The following is a 12,212-nucleotide window of genomic DNA, read 5'->3' on the forward strand; positions in this document are numbered from 1 at the left end:
TGAAATCAAAACAAAGCTGGAAAGCTAAGGGCAGATGGGGTGTGCACTGCCCTGGAATAGCATCCTACAAGGGCTCTGAAATGGAGCCTGGCTGTTAGGATTCTTTACTTCCCTATTCTCAGCCTCAGAACAGTAAAACTGCGGCACAGCTGTTCTGCCTGTAAAGGGCAGCTATGTAGGGCAGTTTTCCCAGAAGCTTTCTGTGCTCCCAAATCAGCTCAATAAAAAAGTAAGTGTTCTAAATATCAGGCACGTCAATACTGACAACCACAGCAAATTCAATGCCAAACATTTTTATCATTGCGGCAGATGGTAGCCTGTTTGTGAAAAGGCACTTCACAGAGCAAGGGTGCTCTGCCACACTTGAAATAGCAGGGACCACTTATCATCCTTAAAATCAGAGGAAGCATCAAGTTCTCAGAAAACCTTCGGGGCAACTTAACTGTTTCTTAGCAGCAGCTGCCTGGGTGAAGACCTCCTTCCATATCTGCTGCTATCTTCCCTTCCTTAGCTGAGCATTATTCATTGATTCAATTAATTAATATTTATGGAACACACTCTCTGGGCTGAACACCATGATAGGAGCTGGTGATACAGCCAGGAACTTAAATAATTATTCCAGGAACTTAAATAACTATTATAATATATTAGTAACAGAAACCTATAAGGTAAGAAACTATTCATCTCCTCATTTTACAGATAAAGGAATTGAGACTTAATAGAAGGTCAGACCAGCTCGGATAGGCAGACCAGAATTCAGATTATGCTGGATCTAAAGTGCATGCTCCTAACCACCACATTCCAGGGTCCAGTGAGGAGGATGAGCAGGTTGGGGTTCCGAGACAGAGTGAGGGAAAGTATGATTAGGTGCCAAGTGAGACCCTTATCTGCCACAGAGGGGCAAGGCCGCTTCCTAGAGGAAGCCACATTGAACAAAAGGATCATCAAACTAAGCGTGAGTCGGAGGATTTGTTCTGGGTCTCAGGTCATGGAAGTTAGTCTACTCTCTTTATGAAATCTACACTCAGTGCCTATGTTTTTCTCGTATTTTTCTTCTGTGGAGCAAGAATCGTTGCTTTTTATTGAGGGTGGATTTTTTTTTTTTTAATACCTGTCTTCTTACCCTGCAAATATAAAGACAGAACATTCTTGTTCACTGACTGTGGATGCTGCCTCAGGGGTGAGGCGGTGGGTGGGGCCAACATGGTCAGGGCCAGTGGTCATGCAGGCAGCACTGTGGCCCCTGTCCAGCCCCCAGTTAGTGCTATAACCTCTGGCCCTAGAACAAGACTCTGAGCAGGCATCTGCAGCCTCTGAAAGTGCCATGAGATGTGTCTGTGTGAGGCCACTCTGCCTCACCCATGGCCAGCATGTGACCTCACTAAGAGTCGGTGGGGACTGGAGCCACAGCGAAGGAGGGAGCGTGCTGGAGAAGACAGTGCGAGGCAGCAAATGACCATCATTACTGATCTGCCTCCAACAAGAAAGAAAAGGACAGCCTCTGTTTAGAAGTAAAATTAGACACGGAAAACCAACGCACTCTCCTATTCTCAGCTCTTGAAAGTGCCCAGAAGCTCCTTTCAGCACTGCTACTGCTACCTACCGTCTTGTCTTCTGTAATTAAATCTGGTTTTCCCACAGGCATCAGGATTAAAGATAACTAAGAACAGTTATTTAATTATGCTTTCAACATTGTTTAGTTACAATGTCTCAATATGTTCCAGAAATTACTATATGTGTTTATTTTTAAAGTATATTTATAAAGTATAGTTTTAAATATACAGTACCTCTGCTATTTTGAAGACAATATGTTGTACAATATCATTTTCTTTCTGATTGCAAATATGTGTACTGAATGCATTTGGAAAGAAGATAGCTTGGGGATCCCACCATTTGTGATGTTTCTTTGGAAAGTATTAGAAATGAAAGTATCGTATCCAGTCTTAAATCAAGTTTTAGTAACACATCAGTTAAGGAGAGAATGGCATGCATGTGTAAAGGCAGTTGTGATTTTCCATCAGTCTGTTTTTTGGGGTATATTCGAACTGTAATTCAGTCATATGCACCAAACTGGTAGATGTTTTCTTCTCTGCAGCTACTGATGAAAGGAGTCCCTCTTGTACTCTAGAAGCTCACAGAGTTGTTTAATACTCAGGGAGAAATGGGGCCACCCTGTGGGCTCTTGCGGCTTGCTTATGATGTTTTAAAGAGCCCTGTCTGGAACAAAACAGGCGACATTTGTGTAATTGTAAACAGATCCTTTGATCCTTTATAGCTGAGATAATCTGTACAAGGAAAGAGGCTCTCTTTATTCTTTTAATGGAATCAGGACCTTGTTCACTTACTCCCTAACTGTCCGTTGGGGCTGTGGAGTGTGCATCCATGTGTCCTGCTGAGCAAATGCTCATAAAGCAATACCCCACGCATTAGAAAAACTTTTGCTACCCAGAGGCAGGGCACAGGGAGCGCAGAACTGAAATCTGTTATTGATGTCTGTACAGGTGGGTTAGACAGAGCACCCTGAGGGATGCCGAGGTGTGGGAGAGAGGACTTTGAAGTGGGCTTTGGGAAGGCAGGTTCCTGACCTTCTGCCATTTACAAATTTCATGGGCTTGGTCTAGTCCCATAACTTTTCAGGAGCAGGTTTCCTGGTCTATAAAACACATTGGAGCAGGATTTTGATACCGAGGTGAATGTAGTGTCGTTTGGTGACTGTGAACACAGCCCTGGATCCAGCTTGTGTAAGCTCAAGTCTGGCAGTGTTATTTCACAGCTTTGTGACCTTCAGCAAATCACTTAGCCCAGCACTGCAGTTTTGGTTGAATAGGTTTAAAGCCTATCTCATAGATTGTTGTGAGGACTAAATGAGCTAATATTTAGAGCCTGACATCCAATAAATGCTACATAAAGAAGTGTTCCTGTTGGTGGGAGTGTGAATTAGTTCAACCACTGTGGAAGACAATGTGGCAATTCCTCAAAGACCTGGAGGCAGAAATACCATTTGACCCAGCAATCCCATTACTAGGTATGTACCCAAGGAATATAAATTATTCTTTTATGAAGCTTATTCATTACGCATATGTATGTTCATTGCAGCATTATTCACAATAGCAAAGACATGGAGTCAACCTAAATGCCCATCAATGGTAGACTGGATAAAGAAAATGTGGTACTTCTACACTGTGGAATACCATGCAGGCATAAAAAGGAACAAGATCATGTCCTTTGCAGGGACATGGATGAAGCTGAGGCCACTATCCTCAGCAAACTAACATAGGAATAGAAAACCAGATGTCACATGTTCTCATTTATAAGTGAGAGCTGAATGATGAGAACGCATGGACACATGGTAGGGGAGTAACACCCACTGGGGCCTGTCAGAGGGTGGACTTTGGGGAGGAGGGAGAGCATCAAAAAGAATAGCTAAAGGATGCTGGGCTTAATACCTAGGTGATGGGATGATTTGTGCTGCAAACCACCATGGCACACATTTACCTATGCAACAAACTGGCACATCCTCCACATGTACCTCTGAACTTAAAATAAAAAATAATAAAAAAGAGAACTGTTGGCCGGGTACGGTGGCTCACACCTGTAATCCCAGCACTTTGGGAAGCCAAGGCGGGCAGACCACGAGGTCAGGAGATGGAGACCATCCTGGCTAACACAGTGAAACCCCATCTCTACTAAAAATACAAAAAATTAGTCGGGCGTGGTGGCGGGCGCCTGTAGTCCCAGCTACTCGGTAGGCTGAGGCAGGAGAATGGCGTGAACCCAGGAGGCAGAGCTTGCAGTGAGCCGAGATCACGCCACTGCACTCTGGCCTGGGCGACAGAGCGAGACTCCATCTCAAAAAAAAAAAGAGAAGTGTTCCCTATCGTCACTACTTTTGCACTTTCTGAAACCCAGTTCTGCAAAGACACAATTGGAATATCATTTTAAAGTGTGTTGATTGTTAAAAATAACAAGCAAAGATATGCTACATGTCAACATGCAACACACTGACAACTTTTCAATTTGTGCTACCTGTTTAACTTTGCTTTGTATAGACATGGGACAAAGTTTCTTCTGCCACATTTTCTTGCAAATATATTAATATTGATTAAGAATGCTACTGTTTCTTACAATTCAGGCCTACACATGTATCTCCAGTGCAGAATTGTACAGGACACTACACTATTGTAGAACAGATGTGAGAGCCTTAATTAAATGGCAAGAAAGCCAGACAGGCTCAGGTGCTTTAATATCTGATGTTGGGAGAGGTGAGCAATAAAAAGTGGGCCACTAGCATGTCACATACCACATACACATAGGTATGTCATATAATAGAGTTTTTATGCCCTTCATAAATTTTGATGCTTCTTATATGACTTTTGCATTTGTCATAAAGAATATGTTAGATATGATTAATGATTTGACATGAAAACAGCCTGCTTTTTTTTTTTTTTTTTTTTTTTTGAGATGGAGTCTCACTCTGTCGCCAGGCTGGAGTGCAGTGGCATGATCTCGGCTCACTGCAACCTCTGCCTCCCAGCTTCAAGCGATTCTCCTGCCTCAGCCTCCTGAGTAGCTGGGACTACAGGCACATGCCACCACGCCTGGCTAATTTTTGTATTTTTAGTAGAGACGGGATTTTACCATGTTGGCCAGGATGGTCTCAGTCTCCTGACCTCGTGATTCACCCGCCTTGGCCTCCCGAAGTGCTGAGATTACAGGCGTGAGCCACCGTGCCCAGCCTGCTTTTCTTCTTATAAGCCTCTTGGTTGGTTTAATTAGAAAGAATTCTGAGCTTATAAAGGGGACTGCTAAAATATCAGCAACAAGCTATCATTCACGACTACTTCATGTGTATCAATTTCCCCAGTACTATGAAACCAAAATGAGTTAAAAAATTAGCTGGATGCTGAGGCTTATATAAGAATGCTACTGTCATTCTCAATATCATTCTTTTTTTGTGGTTATTAAAACGGCCTTATTTTTTCATTGATTGAGTTAATAATAAATGAGTATTATGAATTTGTATTTACAAAATATAATTACACTGACAAAACAGAGCTTTTGTGTAGTCTGTAACTGGGTGACTGACCTCTGTTTTACCAGGGACTGTCCCAATTCTTGCCTTAAAGTCCTTAATTCTAAAACCCCTCTGTTGTTCTGGTCAAACTGGGATGTCTAGTCACCCTGTCTATATATTAGAGCGCTGTGTAAGATTTAGTTTGAAAAAAGGATCTTTGTGGCTAACATTGTCTTAAAAGCACTGAGATAGATGGTCTGTGTAGTGAGCAAATAATTTGTTGTTCAAACCAGGACACCCTGGAGAGTGAAGGGGCATGAACCAGGTGAGAAGCACACACGCTATCTCTAAGGTTCCTCCCTATTCTGAAAGGCTAGTACACTCTTATTGCAAGGTAAGTAAAAACCTTTTAGTAGAAATCATTCTGGATATTTCATGCCACTTTATGCTACAGGGTCACTGATCTGAGCATAAATTTACATTTTTAATTTGATAATAAATATAGAAGATATACAAGATGAGTCAGAAAAGAATACTTGCAAATACCTGGTTAGACCTGGGAACTGGTTGGTTAAAAAGATGAATCCCTAATGTCAAATGACTTTCTTGTGATTCACTTCATTTCTCGTGGAAGCTAATGAAAAGGAAAAATGTTAATTGATGGTTGTAGTAAGTCAGGCTCCAGTTGACTAAGGTTTTCTTTTGTCTAAACCCATCTCCAGGGTGAATAAATAGAACTACTCCGTTAAAGAACAAAATTGATGTGGTCTGTTACCTCTGGATCATCTCAAGGAACAATACTTTCAAAGCCTAGCAACTTGCAGACTTCCTGTCTGAGAAGGATTGGTGGTAGGGGGATGCTTGGGAACATAACACCCCTGCCCCACACACCTCACACCAGCTGCTTAGAAGGCAGGAAGCAGGATCTAGGCCTCCAGGAAATGTGCTTTATGGGATCTTGTCCACACACATATTTGGGTCTTCAGCAACCTGTCCTAACCTGCTTTATTTTAGTGACTGTTACTAACTTTTTAAGCTCTGAATCAGCAAACTCTCTCCCCTCCTTTTTTTTTTTTTTTTTTTTTTTTCCCTGAGGACACTCTAAGATCATCCAGCCCACTTTAGTTAAAGTAGAAATAGTGGCATGGTGGCTGTGGGTCTGGTGGTGTCACTTCAAAGCAAATGAGATACCCTTGATGATTCTGGCAAGATGTGGTCTCCCACTGTCGGTATCTCCCCCATGTATGATGAAGGTACTTTTTAGGTGGTAAAGGAATGTCCTTGCCCAGTGGTAGTTAGGAGTAAATACTCTACATTTTATATCTTTTCTTTTCATGTTGAATATCAAACGTGGTATAAATGATGAAACCGATCACTGCATTATTCCCAGGCCTTTTCCTTAGTTCGTCTCTGCTGTTAGCATTTGCATGGATCTGCATCATCACTCTGATTCATCCTGCTGAATAATCTATCATTTCTGCTCCCTTTTCCCCATCCTCTGACATCCTACTCAGGGCTGTTTCAGGTGATTCTGAGACCCCTTGTATCTTCTACAGATGAAGCACTTTCCTGAAATTCCTGGAGTATAGTCTTTTGATCAGTGGATTTAAGCAATGTACGTGAAGTTTATATGCGGATTTAAGTCTATGGATTTAAATGATGGAGAGCATCCTTTTTTTTTAATGGCTAGTATTTGGGCTATTAGTAGGACCATGATGAAAACAGGGAGGGGGTTTGTTTTCAATAGTTGCATGTAAACACACACTAGAACTTTCATGTTACTTAAGATCACATTGCTGACTAACAGATCACAGATACTAAAAACCACTCCTGTTTACTGAGTGACCATGTTCTACACAATTTATGTTTATTACTCATTTTATCCTCGGAGCCAGTCTATGAGGTAGGTATATTTATTGCTCCCACAGAATTTAGGGACCTTATACAAGTTCTCCCAACTGGCCAGTTGTAGAGCTACAACAGTGAACTCCTCTAGTTTGCTTGAGGCTGGAGAGGGCTCTCAAAATATGAAACTCCCGGAGTTAAGACTGGCTAAGTCCTTGGCAAACTGGGATGAGTTGGTCTCTCTCTAGGTAGGACCAGGCTCTGAATCCAGGAAGTCAGGCTTCAGAGGGTACACTGCTAATGATCATGTTATATTGCCTGTCATGGATGACTTCAACAGTAAGTCACAGTTTGCAATGGGCATGCCTCAACTTTTTCCCGAAGTAAATATTCAAGAGCTTGAATAAGCCATTAATATTAGGGTAGGCTTGGGAGCATCCTCATTGACAGGGCTTCCCTGCTTCCCTTTTTAGTTGTATAAGCCTGAGCATGTAAAGTGTTCTTATGTAAGTCAAGTCAAAATTATTATTTCCCCCCTTCAGGTTGTAATTTCTTGAATCCCTTCTCTTGTTTTTCCTACTTACAAACCCCAATTTCTGAAGCTTAGTGTTTCCAAGCACCACTTTATCCCAATCTAAGGAGAGAGCTTTTATAAAGTTGCTCTGTGCCATAGAACTCTGCTGTATCAGGCAGAGCATTCTGGCTATCTGTGACTTTAATCTTCTGGTTTACATGATTAAGAGTACAGAAAATTTACAGGTTTTATTTTAAATCCCTAAAAGAGAGGGCCAACAGGCTTTCTTTCTTCTCCAAGAGCAGAAAGAAATTCTGAGCTCTGAATTGGAGCTAATGATTTTCCCAAGGGAGACTCTCGTACAGTCTCCTTAAAGACTCAAACTTTACTTGAATGTCTCCCATGATGGGGTTCTTGGGAGCCCACAAGGCAACCCTTTACTTGCAGAAAGGAGTAATCATGGCAACATTCTTCCTTAGATTGTATTGTGCTAAGATTTGTCCCTCTGCAACGTCATCAATTCACTCTCCTACTTTCTGAAGCAAACTTCTCTTTCAGATATATGAAGGCTGCTTACATGTTCCCCTTTAACTTTTTCTTCTCTAGACTAAAGATCCTAGTTCCTTTACTTATTCCTCTACGTCAGTGGTTTTCACATATTTTTTTTTTTAAATTAAATCTTACGTTGAAATGATAGGACGAAACCAGTGTTTAACTAGTGTAAAACATTTCCTTACTATAAAGTCAATTAAGGATAGTCACGGGACTATACATTAAGAACAAAAACATTGACACAAAGGCTTATAGATAATTACTGCAAAGTTGCATCAACATCCAGTTACCATTTGTACTGAGGAAATCTTGAGATGCAAATAGTATCAGTTTTTTTAAAGCAGCTTCCCTTGCAACCTCAAGGTTCTCTTTAATTAAATGGATATAAACGTTTGAAAGAGGATTACTAGGACATTTTTGCTTGAAAATTTAACTGCTAATAATACGTATCAACTGCTTGCTTTTCCTATGCTACATACATAAATCATACAGGGAGCTTACAGTAGTGCCAAAGGTGTCTTTAACATGATGTCACCATGACTCAGCATGTCATGGTAGTCTCTTCTTTTTATATAATTGATTATTCTATGTAAGTGCATGCACTGAACACACACACCACATCCTTATTTGACATTTATTTGAGTGTGGCATACATATACTCAACAATCTGCACAGAAAGAGCATGCCCATAACTTTATGTAATAAGCAGATATACATGCAGGACTGAATTTGCATGTCGGTGTTTATAATTCTAAGCTATTTTTATTCTCTTCTTTGCTACTTTCTACATTTTCAGAATGTTTCTTAATAAGCATATTACATATTAACTTTACTCTCAGAAATTATATATTTGTAGTTTTAATTATCAGTATATGCATGTCTTAATACTCTAACGTTAAAAAAAATTGTTGCTGGGTGTCGTGGCTCATGCCTGTAATTCCAGCACTTTGGGAGGCTGAGGCAGGCAGATCACTTGAGGTCAGGAGTTCAAGATCAGCCTCGCCAACATAGTGAAACCCCATCTCTACTAAAATACAAAAATTGGCCGGGCATGGTGGCATGCACCTGTAATCCCAGCTACTAGGAAGGCTGAGGCAGGAGACTCACTTGAACCCGAGAGGCGGAGGTTGCAATGAGCCGAGGTTGTGCCACTGCACTCCAGCCTGGGTGACAGAGTGAGACTCTATCTCAAAACAAAAACAAAATTGTCAAACAAGAAATTACAGAGAAAATCACTAATATCACTAAGAGGCAAGATTATGGGAATGTTGCTTCCTACTGCTTTTCCAGGTTTTCTTATAAAGATATGTGATTTATTTTGATAATCCATTAATCTTTATTTAATGGGATAAAGTTAAAGAATTACTACCAAACATAGACATTTTAGGCAGGACGCTATTTTTAAAAATACTATTGCAAAACTGCAGTAGTTCTGATTTATATTTTCAGATAATTAAAATATACACACAGTGATGTTAGGAGAAGCATTGTTCTGAGAGCTACACAATGATGGTATGACAGGGCAGTGCAAGTTAGTAAAATGAAAGCCTGCAATGGACTGAATCTTGATACCTAATATATTTGAATGTTTACATATATTTTTAAAACATTTAAAATATAGCTTAGAGTCAAATTTAAATTCAGGCATTTGCAGAACTCCAAAATATCACTGTAGAACCTAATTTGGAAACCTATGATCTATTAATATAGTATAAAATATCTATGGTGCAAATTTTGTTCAACATCTGCAGAACAAATAACCTTAATTGTATTTTATACCTCTTGGCATAATTTTAGGTTATGGAGCGTGTTGATTTGCTAGGGCTGCTGTAACAAAGTACCATAGTCTGAGGGGCTTACGCCACAGCAGCTTATTGTCTTAGAATGCTGGAGGTGAGAAGTCGGAGATCAAGGTATCATCAGGGCTGGTTTCATCTGAGGCTGCTCTCCTTGGCTTGTAGATGGTTGTCTTCTTCCTTTGTCTTCCTGTGGTCTTCCCTCTGTACATGTGGCTGTGTCTAGACTTCCTCTTCGTGTAAGAGCACCAGTCATGTTGAACTAGGGCCCATCTTAATGACCTCATTTCAAATTAATTGCCTCTTTAAGACCCTATTTCCAAATGTGGTCTCATTATGGAGTACGCAGGGTTAGGACTTTCACATATGAATTTTGGAAGGAGACAATTCAGCTCATAACATGGAATTTCATAATTTTCTATATCCTTGTTAAAGAAACATCTTTCTTTTATAGAAAGAAATATCTCAATCTTTATTTAGTTATGTATTTATGTGTAGACACATTTATAGAAATAAATGTAAATGTATTTATGTGTCACATATTCTGCACTCATATTAAATTGTTAAATATCTTCAAAGAATCATTTGACATTTTAAGAAAAGAAAACTGTTTTGGGGGGTTCTGGAATGACTTCACCTTTGGCTATTTGCAATTATCACATGGACTTGTGTAAACCATACAGTATCAAGTTAAAAGAAAATAAGATCAATGGTTAGAAAAATCAAAACAGATGCTCATTAGATTCATCGAAGTCAGAATTAACTCCACCTTTCAAATTTTGTGGGAATTGTGTTTAACATCTGCAGAACAAAGCAAATATATTTAATTCACCACAGCCTCTAGTTTATAGTTCAAATTTGGCCTCTCTGATCTATTATATTTGTGCTAAAAAGCTAAGGAAGTAAGTTATAAAAACAGAGAAACTAGAAATATTAATTTTTCTAGTCCAAGATAATCATCCTCCTTAGGTTACATTTTGTGTAACTCAGGGAAGTTTTTGGTTTTAAAGTGGAATACTGTTCATTCTCAACTTACAAACCATCTGTGTTCCAAAAATTCATTTGGAAGTCAGTTATTAGGCTCTCTCAAGAAATTTTCCCATAGAAATCATGTTATTTATAATGATTACACTCCTAGGCCAGCACATAAAACCCAGTTTAATTCCCACCACACAAAACACGGTATTGATAATATAGTGCTATGAAACCTCCTTACCGAATAAAACACTGCCTTTCTGGAAAAAGAAATAATGCGTGAGAATAATATATATTTTAAAATCTATCAGTGTGCTTTTCTTGTTTGTATTTCTCTCTGTTTTGCCAGAGACGTCCATTTATATTAGGGAGGTTTGGGATTATTACCGCAAGAATGCAGAGTCTATAGCCAGCATTTGACAAGTGGAACAGAATTTTTGAGACCACAGCAAGACAATAGATGAAATCTAGAGTTTATCTAGAGAGGAAATGTTTTTAAATTTCCTAAACACCCATGATGTAGCTCCATATCTACATAGAGTTTGACTTTTAAGGTACTATAAGCCAGGGCTGGATAGCACTCAAGAGCCTCATGGAAGAGGCCACAGGAAAGTGGGTGGGAGCCTCCCCATTCAGCCCTGATGGGTGTGGAGGGAGAGACAACTTGGAAAAGCAAGCCTTGAATGTTAACGATTAAGGATGCATTTAGAGAGATTCAAGGAAAGGTCGAAATAAGAGAAGCTGCTTCGTTTCACTGTCCATTTTGAACTCTGGCATGGAGACATCCGCATGCAGAAGGAGCTTGCTGCAAGGAGACACAGGCTTGCTGCTCACTGATCAGGCCCACTTAGCAGGGTACAGACCGCAGGCTCGGCAGCCGTCGTGCCTCAGTGGACTCCAGTGTGACCGTTTCAAGGACTTGACCAGACGTTCTGCAATGGGCAGCAGTTAAAACCAACAGGCTAAACACACATCCAAGCCTCCTAAAAGGCAAAAGTTATGGTCACTGGACAAATGTGTGCTCTTCACTTGTGTTCATTTCAGTCTACCCCCAGCAGTGTGGGAGGGAGCTCATTTAAAGTATTAGATTAGTTATATGAAATAGAAGGGCTTTATTTTCTTTGTAAGTCATTGTACACTTCCTAAATCAAGAAATATTTTTTATCATTTTAAAAGCACCAACTATGTGCACCTATTAAATGTTTAACCTCAGTTAGTCTTTAAAAGAGTCCTGTGAGATAAGCATTACACCTTTATCACTGAGGAAATTGAAACAATTGTGCCCAAAGTTATATCGTTTCTGAAAGAAAGAGCTGGGATTTGAATCAACATTAGCCATGCTGTGAAACTCAGGCTCTGGGCTGAGCGCAGTGGCTCATGCCTGTAATCCTAGCACTTTGGGAGGCCAAGGCGGGTGGATCACTTGAGGTCAAGAGTTCGAGACCAGCCTGGCCAACATGGCAAAACCCCATCTCTACTAAAAATACAGAAATTAGCTGGGCATGGTGGCACATGT

The sequence above is a fragment of the Symphalangus syndactylus genome, chromosome 5 (genome assembly GCF_028878055.3).
Source record: "Symphalangus syndactylus isolate Jambi chromosome 5, NHGRI_mSymSyn1-v2.1_pri, whole genome shotgun sequence".
Classification (NCBI taxonomy): domain Eukaryota; kingdom Metazoa; phylum Chordata; class Mammalia; order Primates; family Hylobatidae; genus Symphalangus; species Symphalangus syndactylus.